The sequence below is a fragment of the Alexandromys fortis genome, unplaced genomic scaffold, assembly GCF_014885135.2.
Source record: "Alexandromys fortis isolate MF-2015 unplaced genomic scaffold, M_Fortis_MF-2015_v1.1 scaffold_61, whole genome shotgun sequence".
NCBI classification, from domain to species: Eukaryota; Metazoa; Chordata; class Mammalia; order Rodentia; family Cricetidae; genus Alexandromys; species Alexandromys fortis.
In genome coordinates, this window is record NW_026067962.1 from 3,805,385 (window position 1) to 3,823,948 (window position 18,564).

The following is an 18,564-nucleotide window of genomic DNA, read 5'->3' on the forward strand; positions in this document are numbered from 1 at the left end:
CCACAGAGAAAGATTACCCGTATTATGTTTTTGAGATAGGGTCTCATAACGTCAATCTGAATGACCTAGAATAAGTTGTTTTCTTCTTCTTCTTCTTCTTCTTCTTCTTCTTCTTCTTCTTCTTCTTCTTCTTCTTCTTCTTCTTCTTCTTCTTCTTCTTCTCCTTCTCCTTCTCCTTCTCCTTCTCCTTCTCCTTCTCCTTCTCCTTCTCCTTCTCCTTCTCCTTCTCCTTCTTCTCCTCCTCCTCCTTCTTCTTCTCCTTCTCCTCCTCCTCCCCTCCTCCTCCACCTCTTCCTACTTCTCTTTCTTCTCCATTTTATTTTTTTATCTACTTCAAGTTATTATCTTATATGACTTACCAATAATCATATGCAATTGAGAAACATCTATGAATATGATAATATAAGTCTTTCATGTAGAATATATGTTGTATCATTACTTGTATTCATCGATCTTATACCTGATTGTGCTATTCATTCTAAGGATAGTGTATAGAAATAAGAGAGCACTATTACACAAAATCTCCTGAGAAAATTGAGAGTGTTTATGTGGGGGAAGAAGAAATGGAGGAAGTGGAGAAGAGGGGATAAAGGAAAAGAGGGAGAAAGAGAACATGAGGGAACAGGATTGTTGAGATGGGGGAAGAACAGAGAGGGAGAGCAAGGAAAGAGATATCTTGCTTGAGGGAACTATATATAAATATTATATATATGTATGTTATAATAATTAATGAAATAAAAGAACATGATTGTGAAAGAACAAAGAGTATACATGAGAGTCTGGAAAAAGGAAAGGGAATAAAGATATAATGTAATTATAATACCAAAAGGAAAAAAAATGTAGGAGAAATTGAAACTCAGTTTGATAGTGAAGACTTGGAAAATAAAAAAGAATAAAAGAATGAATGAATAAATAAAAAAGTTGATTAGTGGAGAAATGTTTATGTTAAATTGACTAACCCATTATTCTTTAGTGGTTTATTTTCAGAAATAATTTAAAGGTTGTGTTTCATTGCCATTTTAGGAAGTAGAAAAATCTTTCATATTCAAAATAAGAAAGGTTTTTAAAAGAAACGAGCACTATACATTGTTTATAAAGATTTCAATTGTATAGTTTGCATCATCATAGCTGAAGTCTTGACACTATTGCTTTTTTGTAAATGCATGTCAGTGAAATCCAGGGACACTGAACATGCATCTGGTTGATTTGGATATAGTAGGAAGTTTGAACTAGAACACACTAGGTGACAGCTGCAGACTTGACTCTCTCAAACAGATGAAGAACCATAGTAATTATCATGACAAACATACATTTCAAATTGTTTTCAGAATTGATTAAATGGAAAATAATAGGTTTTTGAAAGAGTTATCAATCAATAACTAAACCTCTTTGATTTTTCCATTAGTTTAGAAGCTTGTCTGAAGAGAAAAAATATAATCAAGAGTGAGCCTTTTGTTCCCTATTGATTCCATTGTATTTGATTAGCACCTGCTACTACAGTTAATTTAAATCTGATGAAAGACCTGGGAATATAGTTCAGGAAACATGAGAAGGTAGAGGTTCATGCCTCAGTATGCAAGACAGGGATAGAGAATTCAAAATAATGAGCAAGAATCCTGCAGGCAGTGAACTGGAAAGGAAAAAAAAGGAGTACTGAGAAACAAAGTATCTACAAATATAGATTAGATGTTCATTGGCCAAAAATTTAATTTATTTTAAGGACTATATATTAGAAATAGAAAAAAATTTCTATTTCTAGAAATTTGAAAAAATTTGTCCTATTAAGCTCTAAGATATATATATATGTGTGTGTGTGTGTGTGTGTGTGTGCATGTGTGTGTGTTTGTGTGTATGTTAGATGTTCACATAATACATTATTTAAAAACTGTGTGGCACCTATAAAATAGTTTGTATATGTTAAGTTATAGAAATATATAGAAATTAGAAATATTATAGATTAAATTATTATAGAAATCAGACATAAATGTCCCACATTTCTAAACATTTCATCCTACTTCACTGACATGTATAAATGATCTATTCTTAAAATAGTATGAACACAATAATCATAAGATCATAAATAACATAAATTGAGTTACTAGCAATTTTACTTGTGCCAGTTAGCATATGTTTCAAAATTTTTAGTGATAATATGGTTAAGATGGAATCTAGCTCTAGGGACTCTTTTGAGTGTTGAGGGAGAAAAAAATTGTGCAATGGGTATCTAAAAGATAACCTACTAACAAGTATTGCTCTATAAACTTCTATGCCCTTTTAATCCCCTATTATTGGTAATGGCATGTTACAAAATTATTTTGTTGACACATACCTTGTAGAATGTTTTTTTTCAGTTGAGAGAATTAGATTAGAAGTAAGAAAGATAAATATTCGGACACTTGTATCTCTTTCTTTGCACTGTTTAGAGAAAGTTTCTAGCAATTCTGTGTTTTGTGTTAATTGTTACATACTAACATTAATCCATACTAGCATTAATCACAATACTGTTCTTTGAATAGTATGTGTGTGTGTGCATGTGTATACTACATGCAAAATTCTCTTTTGAAATTGTTGTATAATTTTAGGAATTACTTTTTATGCTTTTATGCAATTACCAGGTATCCATAAGCCGTCCCTCTAAAGAGCCACCTGTTCTGAGTCAGGAAGACTCTTCAAAGAAGCCATGCCTCTGCTTGCTTCTAGAAAGTAGAGCCACTCAAGAAAATGCTACTACCATGAAGTCATGCTTAACTCAGGTTTTTTCTGTCTAGAATTTCTTTCCCATGCTTTGTGTGGATGTATTTGCCCACATTCTGGTATCATTTTCTAGGCAGAGACTGCTTATTTGTTTCCTGGCTGCCCAGACCTCAAATAATCAGAGAAAAATTAGATTAATTACAACACTGTTTGACCAAAAGTTTAGGTATATCCCTGGCTATTTTTTTTTTTTTTTTTTTTTTAGTTTTTTGAGGGAGGTTTCTCTGTAGCTTTGGAGCCTGTCTTGGAACTAGCTCTTGTAGACCAGGCTGGCCTAGAACTCACAGAGATTTGCCTGTCTCTGCCTCCTGAGTGCTGGGATTAAAGGCGTGCGCCACCACCGCCCAGCATCCTGGCTATCTCTTATATCTTAAATTAAACCATTTCTATTAATCCGTGTATTGCCATGTGATTGTGGGTCTACTAGTAAGGCTCCATCCCCCATCTGTTTCCTGTGGCAGCTACATGGTATCTCTCTCACTCTGCCTTCTTTCCTTCTCTATCTGCTTGGAATTATTCTATTCTTCCTTGTTGTATGCCAAAGAGGCTTTATTCATTAACCAATAAAACACCACATATACAGAAGAACTTCTGACACCAGTGTGTACTTGTTCAATTGTGGCATGACTATTGTGGTGGTACCAACCATTTTCCATTTTGCTGTGCAGAAAGGAATTCATGTATGATACTTAACCCTGGTCAAATGCCCATTACAGCAGATAACACTGGCTCGGGGGGTTGGGGGAAGGTAACTATTGTTAATTTGCTAAATGATGTTTTCAAACTATCTTCTAGAATTTATTTTATATTATAAAACTGTGCTGCTTTAAACCTCAGTCAGAGCAGCTTCTTTCTACAGTAGGCAATGATTAAAACAAGTCATGTACATATTAATAAAAATGTTGTAGATATCATTCATTATGGATATTTGTCTTTGTTTAGGGTTTTGGTTAAAAGTTGTTATGGATAATGGTCAGGACAAAAGTTAAACAATGGAGATAAGATTTAGAGTTCTTGTTTTGAAAAAAAATAAGGAGGATGTACTGTGGAACAATGGTCTTGTACCCTGTAAAGATTTGTCACTTGTATTAGTTTAATCATTTAATTATTTGTAACAGGAGATTTTGGGGTAGTATCCATTTATACATATTGGTGCTAAGAAATTCTTCAAAGAGATTACACATTAAACATTTACTATTTCTCAAGTTAAAAGCATATACAATAGGATTTAATAGCTTTACATTCATTTGCATATTATATTAAAATTTTAGATAGTCACTGACTTTTAACTTTTACTCTAACATGCCATCTCATCAGTTTAGCTCTAAGTAACTTAAATTTCATCTGTATTCTATGATTTGCTCAATAAATTCTCTTTATTATTGTTATAAAATCGCTAAAAATCATTTAAATGATTTCTTCAGTTGTTGGTATGTACTTTAATGAAAATGATGGTAAATTATTCTAACTTTTTGCAATTTGGGTGTGTTCATGTTAAATAGTTTATAAGGAGCTATTTATTTATATTGCAAGTTATCTCACATAGAAATTATAAGAATAGTATTATCTTGCATAAGGGGTATGAGATAGAGAAGTTTAGTCAATGAAGTGCTTGTACTCTGTTAGTTAATTTAAATTTAAATATTGTAAATACTTTTATAATGATTATAACATTAATTTAGCATATGTCAGAAATTAAGTTCTTCATGATTACTGTAAAATAACCTGGAAGAGATTTAGAGCACTATAGTTATTTGTAAGCCTTTCACTTGAGCTTAACATCACAGAAAGAAATTCATCAGAATAACACAGATATTATGTGTCAAAACAGTACATAATAACTGACTCTAGTTAGTGTATTTTTAGGATCGTATGTGCTTACCACTTCTCCTGGCTATCACCTTGTTGTCTGTCTCTCTCCACATTTATTGGCATGAAAACAAAAATCAATGAGTCCTAAAATATCACAGATCAGATAAATTATATTTAACTGCCTTTAATATTAAAACTAAATCATTCTGCAATTTGAAGTAGTATGTCATGTTTTTGACCCTGAGTTATTTATGTCAGTAGCATTAAAACATTTTTGACAGAAAAATCAATTATAGCCTTAAAAATATTTGATAGTGACAGAAATTTTTATCAAGCCAGAATTTGTAACAGAATAAAAATATAGTCCTTTGTTTTACCTTAGTAAATTCTCTTTTGCATGGAAGATTAAAATACTCTTGTAGAAATTAAGAATTAAGTGACACTAAGAGAAGACTACGGGAAAATAATTGAGATTTCTATTTTAGTTTGCAACAGTTAAAGATTCACGAACAATGCAAATAACATCTTAATAGGTAATTAAATTGGAACTTTGTAGGCTAAAGGTGCTTTCTATAAATGTGTTGAAATCAGCAGCACTTTTAAAAATCATAACAGCATCCTTAATGAAATATAAAGGGCAATGCCAAATGACATAAATTGAAATGTGCAAAAGTAAAGGAATGTAAATTTTCTCTGAGGGATTTAATATATTTTCCTTGGAGCCATACCAAAGATTTCACCTCCTCTGAGCCACATTTAAAATTCTGTCAACCAGAATTGAATTCTATATTATTCTTTTAAATTGGGTTATTATTCATGGAAAATGCCTTTGGAAGAATGAACTTCCCTAAATATATTTTAAAGTTGCTAATCATATATCTTTTGCCAAAATTTACATTAGTGACAATTGAAAGTCATGCATGGGTTGTGGATCATAATGGAGGTGTGAAGAATTATTGAAAAAGACCAAAGTTTTAATGGGAAAAACGAGATAAGATAAAAATTTCCTAGAGTTTAGATGTTTCTACATGAGAAATTTTAATTTTTTAAAAGGTTCTTCTTCTCATTTATTCCAGAAATTGGAGGAACGGAGGAGGATGTGATAACGGATGGTAGACCAGAAAGCTATGGAAGCCAACATAGTTATCTATTCTTAGAGCTGTGGCATCAAAGAATAGAGAGATCAGTAAGTAAATGATGAGGGGAGGATGAGACAAATTGCAAAGCAATGGAAAAGTTGGAAATATGACAACTCAGAAAAAAATAATGAAAGGATAAGGAAGAGGATGTCCTGCCATGATGATAGTTGACTAAACCCCTGAAACTGTAATCCAGCCCCAATTAATTGTTTTCTTTATAAAAGTTACTGTAGTATGGTATCTCTTCACAGAAATATAAACCCCAAAATGATTCAAATTAACAATATAATTTTTGTGACTTTTTAAGACACTCTTATTATAGTTTTACCCACCCATAAATATATTTATACACACATACTTTGTACATATGAAGGTATACTGTATATGAAAGAATGTATGAAAAATATGTGTCATGTATATTTATTATTTAATATATTTATAAATTAAAAATCAGAAAACTCAGATAGTTTTCTAGTAGAATTTGTCTTCTACAAATGGAAGAATCTTCACCAAAAATACCTAACAATGTGATTGTCTAAATATGAGTAACCAAGGATAACACTAGATTTGCCCGAGTAAATTGGTGAATACCAAATGGTTAGTCCTTAAAAATATGTATTTAACTATAGTATATAGGTTGAGAAACTTATATTAAGGAATAGACATATGTATATACATATACACACACACCTGTAGCAACACTTAATGAAATAAAGACTATGAATTTGGATTACTTCTAGAAGGTGTATATGGAAGGTTTTGGAGGGAGGAAAAGAAAGGAAGAAATACTGTATTTATTTTGTAATCCCCAAAATAAAAGAAAAAATAAAGTCAAAAAAAAATCAAAGATATTTAATATTCATGATCTGCTAATACATGTTTAGCTGTGCAAGGATTCCTTCCTAGTGATGTTAAAAAGTACTACTACTACTCATCAACTGAAGTCATCAAATTCAGAGAAATTCCCATACTGTATAGTAACAGAGATACACTCTCAGTGATAAACATGTATTCTATTATATAAAGGGCCTTTTGTTAGCAGCTTTTGCGATTTTAATACCTGTCTTTCATGCAAGAGATACCATGTCTTTGGATTGGTGAGATTACTGGGCAGTTAAAGACCACTGAGTATTCTTCCATAGAATCAAGATTGAGTGAGTCCCCAAATGTTCCTCTAGTACCTCTAGTACCTCTAGTATGTGGAGAGCTGATTCACTCTTCTAACCTTCATGTACAGCAAGCATTTACATTTTACAACAAGAAAAGTCATACACATACAATAATACCACAAAAATTGAGAAAAGCCACACAGTACAAAAATAAAACAAAAATTAAAAATAATTTTTAAAAAAGATAGGAAGTATTATTTGTTTACTAGTTCAATGGGGAGTTGTTGATCAAGATTATTTATTTGTTCCTTATGAAAGCAGTTATAAATATTTAAATTATTCATTGTATAATTCAACAAATATCACATCATACTTCTGGAGACTAGAATTCTTGAAATTACCAAGTCTCTGGTTCTGTTTTTACTCAATAGGCTCTGTAAAAATCCATTACTTTCCTTTCCTCTCTACAGTTGGCTGCTGGCTTTCCTTTTTGGGTGGATGCCTTACTTCAATGTCCCTCTTTATTTGTAGTTGGTATCTAATAACAGAACTTATGTCTTATTAGGATGTTTCTCACCTACTAAAGTAATGAGGGATAACATTTTTATCCATTTTACTTCTTCATTGAATAAAATTTATAGGCAACTTTTAAAATGATTTCTACCTTAACGTATGAAAGCAGAATAAATGACCACATTTGAAAGGAGAGGGGAGTAAATCATTCTAACCACATTCACCTTACAGAATGATAATTGGAACAGAAGTTAGCCAATGAACCCAAGGATCACAATGGAAGGAAAACAAAATATTCTGACACTGGACAAAACATCAATGAGGCAACACGAATTTAATGCATAATAGAAGCTTTATGCTGCCATTGAGAAAAAAGATTAGTTTTTCTGGATTTTTTAGAAGAAGGAGTCAGAAAAAGAAACAAAAATTATTCTGTTTCGGCCGAGAATCTTCTACACTATCTCAATTTGGTGAAACCATAGACGTCTAGAGCATAGAGATAATTGGCATACATATTGCATTAGCTTTATTAGCTATAAAGGGTGAAGTTCTAAATTAGAATAAATTCTAATTTAAATTAATTCTAGTTCTAAATATTTCTCTGGACAAGTAATGAATTACTTCAATAGTAATGGTTTATTCTTGAAAATAGATAATGATTTTAGTTGACTGTTTTGTTTGGGACCTCAGACAATTTTTATTTCCATGCAATGTTTAAAATTCATCAAATCAAGGATGGCCAGGTGGCTAATGTAGTATATTTGGAATATTTAATGTACATTAAATCCTAATAAAAAGTCAGTTTGTATATATGTGTGTGTAACATATTAAAATATATTTATAAAACATATATTAATTTCCTATGACTCTTGTGGGCATTTGTATTTTCTTATAACTCTTCAATGAAATTTTAAGAGAATATTCTTACACAAATGCTTTAACTTGGGCTGTCACAAGCATTTGGGATGCTCAGACTCAAGCCCTTGTTTTTGTTACTGTCATTCCTTAGATGAACATTGTCGCTTATTTTTTTCTTAATAGGACTGATACATACAGCAGTCATCCTTTATCCTTCTAGTTTTCATACCTACTGTGCAATGAAGAAAAGATGAGTCTGATTTCACTGAGCATTTGAGACAGAGATGATTTCTATCCAAAGTACTTATTTAGTTGTGAATGTGTGTGTATATACATACATACACACATATATATGATTTATATATACATAAATCATCAACAAATGTAGGTTTGTTTCAGAGCTTATATCTACCTTAGAATAATAACTAGAACTTTTATAATGTTTTAGAATCAAATTTCCAGGATTAATTGTGTCACTGTTTAAATTTATGAAAGAATATGTAATAAGGCTATTATTAGGTGCTATACAGTAAAATATAGGCTATTAAATGAGATCCATATATTTATATATTTGTTCAGTGACTTTTGATTGAATTTTCTCAATAACTCCCAACTGCTCTCTGTCACTGGCATTTTCCTAATGTCATTTACATAGCAAACTGTGCTTCAAGTAGTATTTGTAGATCTGAGCATGCATTAATTTATCAATCTAAGTAATTATTAGTTACATAAAGATAATTGAGACATAATTCTTAAAGTTGTTCCCTATTATGAATTATGTGCATAAAATGTAAAATGTTAGCATGCAAATCATGATATTCTGCTTCTCACCTCCAAAGAACCATCTCCCTCTCATAATAATATACAATATATTCAAATTAGGTACACGTGTCCATGTAGTCTTACCAATCAATAATGGAAAATACTTGAGAAAACCAAAAGAAAATATGTATTCTTTTTTTCTTTCACTTCAAAGTTATGTCAATGGGGCCTCACTCACATGGCAGAAAGTATCCTTTCTGCTCTAAGCAAAGAGGGTAGAATAATGAAAAGAAGAGGCTAAGGAGAGAGCATTCACCTTCAAAAATCCCTACGTGAATTAATTCTACAAAAAAACCTTTTTTTTTCCTTTTTAAATTGATTTTATTGAGCTCTACATTTTTCTCTGCTCCCCTCTCTGCCTCTCCTCTCCCCTTCAACCCTCTCACATGGTCCCCATGATCCCAATTTACTCAGGAGATCTTGTCTTTTACTACTTCCCAAGTAGATTAGATCCATGGATGTCTCTCTTAGGGTCCTCATTGTTGTCTCAGTTCTCTTGTATTGTGATTTGTTATGGTAATTTCTCAGAAAATTAGTAAACAACCTTCCTTAAGACCCAGCAATATCACTTTTGGGTATACATCCAAAGAATGCTCAATCGTACCATAAGGACATGTTCTCAACTATATTCATAGCAGCATTGTTTGTCATAGCCAGAATCTGGAAACAACCTAAATGATCCTCGACCAAGGAATAGATAAGAAAAAAGTGGAACATTTATACAATGGAATACTACACAGCAGAGAAAAATAATGACATCTTGAAATTTGCAGGCAATTGGGGAGCTAGAAACATCATAATGAGTGAGGTAACCCAGACTCACAAAGACAATTATCATATGTACTCACTCTTAAGTGATTTTTGAATATAAAGCATAGAAAACCAGCCTGAAAATTACGAGGAAACTTTTATATCTCTGAGGAAAGAGCTAGGGAAAGCACTAGAACATGGAAAGATATACCATGCCTATAAATTAGCATTCATAATGTGAAATTTACCATTTTACCCAAATCTATCTAAAGATTCAATGCAATCCCAATCAAAATCTCAATCTCATTTTACATCAAAATTAAAAACAAAACAAACAAACTAATTACCCTGAAACTTCTATAAAATCACAAATCTCTGCATGGTGCACACAGTCTTGGGGAAAAGGGACAATGTTAGGAGTGGTAAAGCTCCTGCAGAAGAGAATGCAGGGAAAAAATTTCAACATGGAACTGTAAAGTGTGAAAGTTCTTTAGTCACTTTTTTTTCTAGCATCTACAGACCAGGTTAATTGGAGGAGAATGTATTATTGACACTTTACACACAATTCCCTAATTATGTTCTCAATACTTGTCCTTATAAGCATCCCTTATCAGGAAAACTTCTTTTTACAATAGACAGAGAACACTACAGAAAACCACCACAAGTCAAATTACAGAGTACGGAGGCAGGTTTCAATGGAATAAATAAGTTAATTTAGAAAACAACTTCTGCCCCAAAGGCTCAGGGTTTACTGAAGAAGACAAGGCCAAATGATTGTAAGAACCAAGGGTCTGCCTCCTAGATATATCAGAAGCTATATTTATGAAATCTCACCATTATGGATGTCTAAACCTATCCTAAATATGAATAACATCTACAAAGATACTAAAGGTTCATAAGGGAATGCACAGGAGTTTTTGAACACAGAGAAAGAATTGTAGGTAGCTAAGGAATGCTGAGAGTGGGAGAAAGTCTTCTCCAGGGTGGAACACACAAATTGGCTGTGTAATGCTCAGCCATCAAAACATACATTCAAGTAACAATATTCAGAGTGATGAAATTCCACTAGTGTATTTAGGAGTGTGTGTGTTAGTATGTGTTTGTATGTTTCCCCGACAGTAAGACTTTTCAGATTTCAAAACATAAAACACAAATTTCTATTTTTTCCCAAATCCCTATTTTTTATTATAGTAACACAAACACAATGAGACCCTAGATTTCTAAATGTTGGATTGAATAATTTCTGTTAACATTTTGTGTTAATATTTCAAAAGTTGTCATGATTGATAAATTTATAAGAGAGGATTATTGATATATGCACCTAAGATGAATTTAGAGAACACAAAATAAAGTACTGCCAAGGAAGCACTAGTACAGGTTGAGTTAGTTAATTTTACATTGTATAACTATAATTTAAAGAAGACACAAAAATGTTCTTGTGAGTCATTCTTTAATAACAGAAGAATGCATGTTTTAAGAAAATCTCCATGGTTTAAACCACTGAACTCATATAAAGCCAGAATTCTGATTTATTATCACTTAAATTACTTTTAGCAACTCATCTTTCTACATATTAAAAAGATTAAACTTACATCATCTTGTTATTTGGGTACATTTCATTTGATAACATTAACCATTATTTATGTTAATTTTGATTCTAAAACATAAACAAATGTTTATACATTCTTTTGAAATTAAAATAATTTACTCTAATTTGTAGAAGCTGCTTTTACGTCTGAATGTAGCAGGACCTCCAGTTATAAGCCATCCATATGTATACTTATGAAATGAGCAACATTGCAGCATTAAACCTTAAAAAGCAAAGCTTACTGATCCAAGCAAATATCTTGAGTTTATCCCAAAGCCTAACCAATTTAATAACACATCATTTTGACATTATTTGGCTGTATTACTGTTTGTTGCTCATTTCATTCCTAGTGTTCCCTATTCTCAACGTCTACATTACCTAATGAGAAGCAGATTTGAACAGTAAATTTTCAACAGAAGAATCTCAAATAGCCAGGATACACTTGAAGATTTGTTCAACATCCTTAACTATCATAGAAATGCAAATCAAAAAGACTCTGAGATTCCATTTTACACCTCTAAGAATGGCTAAGATCAAAAATGCTAAAGACAGCATATGTTGGAGAAGATGTGGAGCTAGCTGCTGGAAGGAGTTCAAACTTGAAGAGTCAATTTGACAAGCAGTATGGCGGTTTCTCAAAAAATTGGGAATCAATCTACGTCAAGACCAAGTAATATCATTCTTGGGCATATACCCAAAGAATGTTTAATCATACCACAAGGACACTTGCTCAACTTTGTTCATAGCAGAATTATTCATAACACTAGAAACTAAAAACAGCCTAGATTCCTCTTAATCAAGAAATGGATAAAGAAAATATGCTACATCTACACAATTGCATATTGTAAAAAAAATGACATCGTGAAATTTACAAGCAAATGGATGGAACTATAAAAATTCACACTGAGTTAAGTAAGCCAGACCCAGAGCAATACAGTGTTACTCACTCAGAAGTGGATGTTAAATGTAAAGCAAAGGATAGCCAGGCTAAACCCCACAGCCATAAAGAAGGTATATAACGAGGAGGATCTCCCTGGAAAAAGGAAATAGATGAGATCTCATGTGCATACTGTAGGTGGGGGTAGATGGGAGGGGATGGGGGAATGTGGACATACAGACTTAGGATGGTTGAGTTGGGGGCAGGCAGATGGAGCAAGTAATGAAAGAAGGGGCCATAATAGGTTTAGGGAGAAATTTGGTGCTAGGGAAACTCCTAGGAACCCACACGGACGACTCCTGCTAAGACTCCTAGCAATGTTGTAGTATGATTGGGCATCTTTTGGGTATATTCCCAAGAGTGGTAATGCTGGACCCTGAGGTAGGTTGATTCTGAAGTTTCTGAGAAACCACCATACTGATTTCCAAAGTCATTATAAAGGTTTACATTCCCACCAGCAATGGAAAAGTGTCCCATTACTCCACATCCTCTCCAGCATAGGCTATCACTGGTGTTTTTGATCGTAGCCATTCTGACAGGTGTAAGATGGTTTCTCAGAGTCAATTTGATTTGCATTCCCCTGACAGCTAAGGATATTGAACACTGCCTTAAGTGTCTTTTGGTCATTTCATATTTTTATGTTTAGAATTCTCTTTTAGTTCTAACCCATTTTTTATATTGGGTTATTATGAATTTTGATGTTTGATTTCTTGAGTTCTTTATATATTTTGGAGATAAGTTCTCTGTCTGATGTGGGTATGGTAAAGATATTTTCCCATTCAGTAGGCTGATGCTTTGTCTTATTGACTGTGTCTTTTGCTTTACAGAAGGGTCTCAGTTTCAGGAGGCCCCATTTATTTATTGTTGCTCTCAGTGTCTGTGCTGTTGGGGTTATATTTAGAAAGTGGTCTCCTTTGCCCATGAATTGAAGGCTACTTCCCACTTTCTCTTCTATCAGGTTTAGTGTAGTTGGATTTATATTGAGGTCTTTAATCCATTTGGACTTGGGTTTTGTGCATGTGGATCGATATGGATCTGATTTCATTCTTCTACACGTTGACATCCAGTTATGCCAGCACCATTTGCTGAATATGCTTTCTTTTTTCCATTGTATAATTTTAGTTTCTTTGTCAAAAATCAGGTGTTCACAGGTGTGTGGATTACTATCTGGGTCTTTGATTCAATTCCATTTGTCAACGTCTCTGTTCTTATGCCAGTACCAAGTTGTTTTCATTACTGCTGCTCTGTAATAGAACTTGATGTCAAGAATGTAAGTTCCTGATCCTAGAGAATCTAAGAAACAAGGTTGAAAAGCATATATAGATCCACCTGGAAAGTTAAAATAGACAAGCTCATCTGACAAAGTTGAGAACATGAGTAGCAGGAGAAAGGAGGGTGGAAAGGGAAGAGGAGGGGAGAAAAGAAGGGCAAGGAGAACTTCAGGGAATTGGATAATCAAGTTGAGAGCAAGAAAAAAGATATCTTGATTGAGTGAGCCATTATGGGTTTAGCAATAAACCTGGCTCTAAAGAAATTCCCAGGAATCCACAAGGATGACCCCAGCTAAAACCCTAAGCAGTAGAAGACAGGGTGTCTGAACTGGCCTTTTCCTGTAGTCAGACTGATGAGTATCTTAAATATCACCATAGAACCTTCACCCAGCAACTGATAGAAACAGGCAGAGAATTGCATTGGAACACTGACTGATCTCCCAAACTTCAGTTGAAGAGTGGGAGAAATGACAATATAAGCAATGAGGTCAAGACCATGAAGGTTACACCCACTGAAACAGTCTACATGAGTTAATCGAAGCTTACCAACACCAGCTGGACTGGGAAGGAACAAGCATAGGACCAAATAGTCTTTCTGAATGTGGTTGACCATTGCATGTCTGGAACAGACTGAGAAGCTACTGGCAGTGGCACAGGATTTATCCCTACTGCTTGTATTGAGTTTTTGGGAACCTATTCTCTTTAGATGGATACCTTGCTCAGCCTAGGTATAATAGAGAAGGCCTTGGATCTTTCTTACAGCAATGTGCCTTAACCTTTCTGAGAAGTGGATAGGGGGTGGAGTGGGGTGGTAAATGGAGGGAATGGGAGAAGAAAAGAGAATGGGAGCTTGGATTGGTATATGAAATTGGTAACGAAAAAAAGATAGTCTTTTTTTCATTAAAAGAAAATTTAAAAAGACACCTAGCAATGTGGAGACTGTGCCTGAGCTGACCCTCTCCTATAATCAAATTGGTGACTACCCTGTTTTTTTTTCATAAAGCCTTCTTCGTCCAATAATTGATAGAAACAGATGCGGAGAGCCATAGCCAAATACTGAGCTATGCTCTGGAAGTCTAGTTAAGAGGGGGGGGGAGGAGGGAATATATGAGCATGGGACATCAAAATTATGATGGGGAAAACCACAGAGGCAATTGACTAAAACTAGGGAAATCCCAGACTCTTGACCAACAGCTAGGGTGCCAGCATGAAACTGACCTAGGGCCTCTGCATGTGGGTGACAGTTGTGTAGCTTGGTCTGTTTGTGGGATCCAAGAAATAGTACCAGAAAATTGGGTTGATGCATTAGTTGGCTCCTTGGAACCTAATCTCTATTGTGGGATGCCTCATTCAGCCTTGATGCAAGTGAGAGGAGCTAGGTCCTGCCTCAACTGGATATGCCATACTTTGTTGACTCACATGGATGACTGTACCCCTTCTGAATGGAGACAGAGGAAAAATGGATGGGGGGAGGGATAAAAGGGAAATGGGGAGAGGGAATGAGAGCAGAGGAGGGAAGGGAAACTCTAGTTAGCATTAAAATATAAAAAAATGTTGTATATGACTAAAGAGTAACATTCCTGAAAAAAATGTTCAGAAACACAACAAGATTTAGAAAAGAATGCATTTAACATAATAATTTGTTTAAATTGTGCCTATTTGCTGATGATGCTCATTTAATGTTTGTGCCTGTGGATGAATTCAGTTTGAGACCCTGCTTAGTAGATATGTGGGCCATGTTCTTCTGCTGCTTAGACCCCTGTGGCTCCTATAATCTTTCCTTCCCTTTTCCAAAGGTTTCACTGTGCTTCACCTAATATGTTAACTTTTTAAATAGATGTTTTTGGATCATTAAAAATCACAGATATGTGCCAAGGTGTTCCAGAATTTCCCATAAATGAGAAAATGTTAAACTTTTTCTTGAAGTCAGCAAATCATTATCTAACAAGTAATTTCTCCAAATACAGTAATTCATATATTTAAGCATAAATAACATTGAGTTTATAATTTTTCCACATCTGGTAGGGATTTTCAAATTGATGTAATTATGAGCAAAAATAGAGAAACACAATGAAGGAGAGCTGTAATCTCTCCATAGACAGAATTAATTAACTATCCCCAAAGAAAGTGCAATTAAAAAATAATGTTCCTTTAATGCTAAAATTAAACAAGTTTCAGCACCAAGGGGAAAACTAAATCTCCACGTTCTGTTTCTATAGCAATATACTTGAGTATTATTTCTTCATTACTGTCAAAAACATGGACCGTCAATGTTATTTTTGGTGCAATGTTTGTTTGAATATGATTAGAGGTGTTGGGACTTATATAGTTCTTTTCTAAAGCATCATAAAATCTTCAACACGTACACTAACACCATTAGAGTATGCCATTTCATTTAATATTTTATATATCAACTTTTGCCTCTAAAATATTTAAGAAACTATTCAAACTGATGTAATCTGTTTAATTTGACTGTAGTAGAGCCCTCACCAAATTTTATGGCTGTAGGTTATCAGTCAAGCTAGAGCTTTGCTAATGTACAGAGGGATGAACATAATGCACACATACAAATTTTACATCTTTCTAGGTCCATTGGGAATGTTTTCTTTTAGTAGATAATGTTTATGTGAAAGTCAATTTTTCTTTTTCTAGTTTTCTAGTGAGGGTCTTTATATGTGTATATTTCTTTTCAAAAATACTTTGATTTCTATTTACAACACAAAATCAGCAAGGCCAATTTTGTTACTAGAACCTTTTGAATGGCAATAACAATTGACTCATTGGAATTAAACCCAAGGCTCCTTATTAGATTTTTGTGTTAAAAGGTTTTAGAAACCTCTTCATTAGGTTATAGTCAATGAATATACATCATCTGGAGTGTGGGACAGGAGTCAATGAGAAGGTATCCCACGATAATGCTTTGCTTTCTACAAAGCCTGCACAAAATTTCAAATATATGATTGATTTGATTTGTATACAACAGAATTTACAGTGTCTCAGTAATATTTTTTTTTAAATTAGATTGTTAACAACACACCTATCTTCAAGGACGTGGTAAAGTAGGTGGTAAAGGAGGAAGACAACTCATGTTCCATTAAATCCATGAGTTGCTGCTAGGTGACCATGGCAACCAGCTACTATTAGAGTAAAGTAGGGTTCAAAGAGTGACCTAGAGTGAAGAGCTTGTGTCATAATCTATGGGAAGATTAACTGAATGTCACAGTTGTTACACTTTTCAAAAGAAACACGTTCAGAATTTGACGGTGGTTTGCTTTTGAGGAACGATAATGAATGCACTGTATTGTAATTTAAAAGATCCACCACTCACAAGGTCTAATCCATATTCAAAAGAGTAAGCATTCTTTTTGTAGTGAAAAGTAATTAATAAAGAGGCTCCTACTGTTCCAAATGCTGCAGATAAGCGGCTGTAAATGCTCCCCTCAAATGAAACATCTGCAACAACTTTACCATCTCAAGGCTCAGGGAATATTGTGGAACAGTGAATGAAAATAAGAGTCAAAGGATGAGAAGGGGCACTGGGAGATGCTATCTTCTGGATGTGAGATGGCCATGGCGCCAATGAACTCACAATAACTGTGCTTATTCACATAAGACCCGAAATAATATGCGAGTCAAAATCATAACATGGATGGTAGAAGCCTGCAATTCTATATCATAGCTGAGGAATTATTGATAGTAGATACAAGGCTACACATTGATACATTTGGTGAGAGTTGTAGACACTTATAGATAATTCATGTTAGTATATGATCCTATACCCATGCACATGGAGCACCACTACTTGGAGTCAGTAGGTTTTTAAATAAACATAAGAGGACATAAACTTGGGAGGGATTAATATTGGGAGAGAAGTTCATAGAGAGTTAAAGATTATACAGGTTATTATCAAGAAAGATTGGGTGAATGCTTAAACTTCTCAAGTAAGCAAACAAATCTGATAAAACAAAATAAAATGCAATCATATTTTAAGGCAGGTTAATCTTCCATTGGTTTTTATTTTCCATTTAAAAGTTTATCTCTCTATTATTATAAAAATCATTTAACTACATCCACTTCTTGCAATTTACTTTATTCTAAAAATGTATTTTTTGTTTTGTTGTTGCTGTTAAACACTGTAATGGCAACCAACCATCTTTAATGCCAAATGAGTAGATGATAAAATTCAATAGTGTTGAGACGTATAATTGAACAGTCATCTTCAGTATATTTTCTATTGTCTTATTTTACCCTTCATTTAACTTGAGTGTATGGATTACACATTCAACATGTGCGGTAATTATCACAAAAAAAAAATTGGCAGCATATACATCTCCAAAATTAAAAAGGGAAACATCGTAACAATTCAAAATTTAGAAGATTGATATCTATGGTGTGTTTCTATTCATCTTTTGTTTAGTATACCTCTCTTTTTTATTTATTTATTTTTCAATTCAAAAATTTGCACTGCTTCTCCTCCTGCATTCCCTTCGCGCGCTCTCACTCACATTTCTCCCTCCCCCTCTCTCCTTAAGAGAGTGCAGGGAACCATGTCCAAGGCTCTCCTCCCCTACATCTAGGCCTAGGAAGCTTTGCATCCAAATAGACTAAGGTCCCAAAGAGCCAGTACATGCAGTAGAAACAAGTCCTAATGCCTTTACCAATGACTTTTCAGTCAGCCCCCATTTTCAGCCACATTCAGAGAGTCAGGTTTGATTGCATGCTCATTCAATCCCAGTCCAGCTGGATTTGGTGAGCTCCCATTAGAATAGGCACACTGTCTCAGTGGGTGGGCCAACCCCTCGTGGTCCAGACTTCCTTGCTCATCTTCTCCCTCCTTGTGCTCTTCAACTAGACCTTGGGGTCTCAGTCTGTTGCTCTGATGAGGGCCTCTGTCTCTATGTCCAACCATCGCTGGACAAAGATTCTATGGTGATATTTGAGATAATCATCAGTGTGATAGTGGGGCAAGGTCAGTTCACCCTCTCCTCTGCTGCCCAAGGACTTAGCTGGG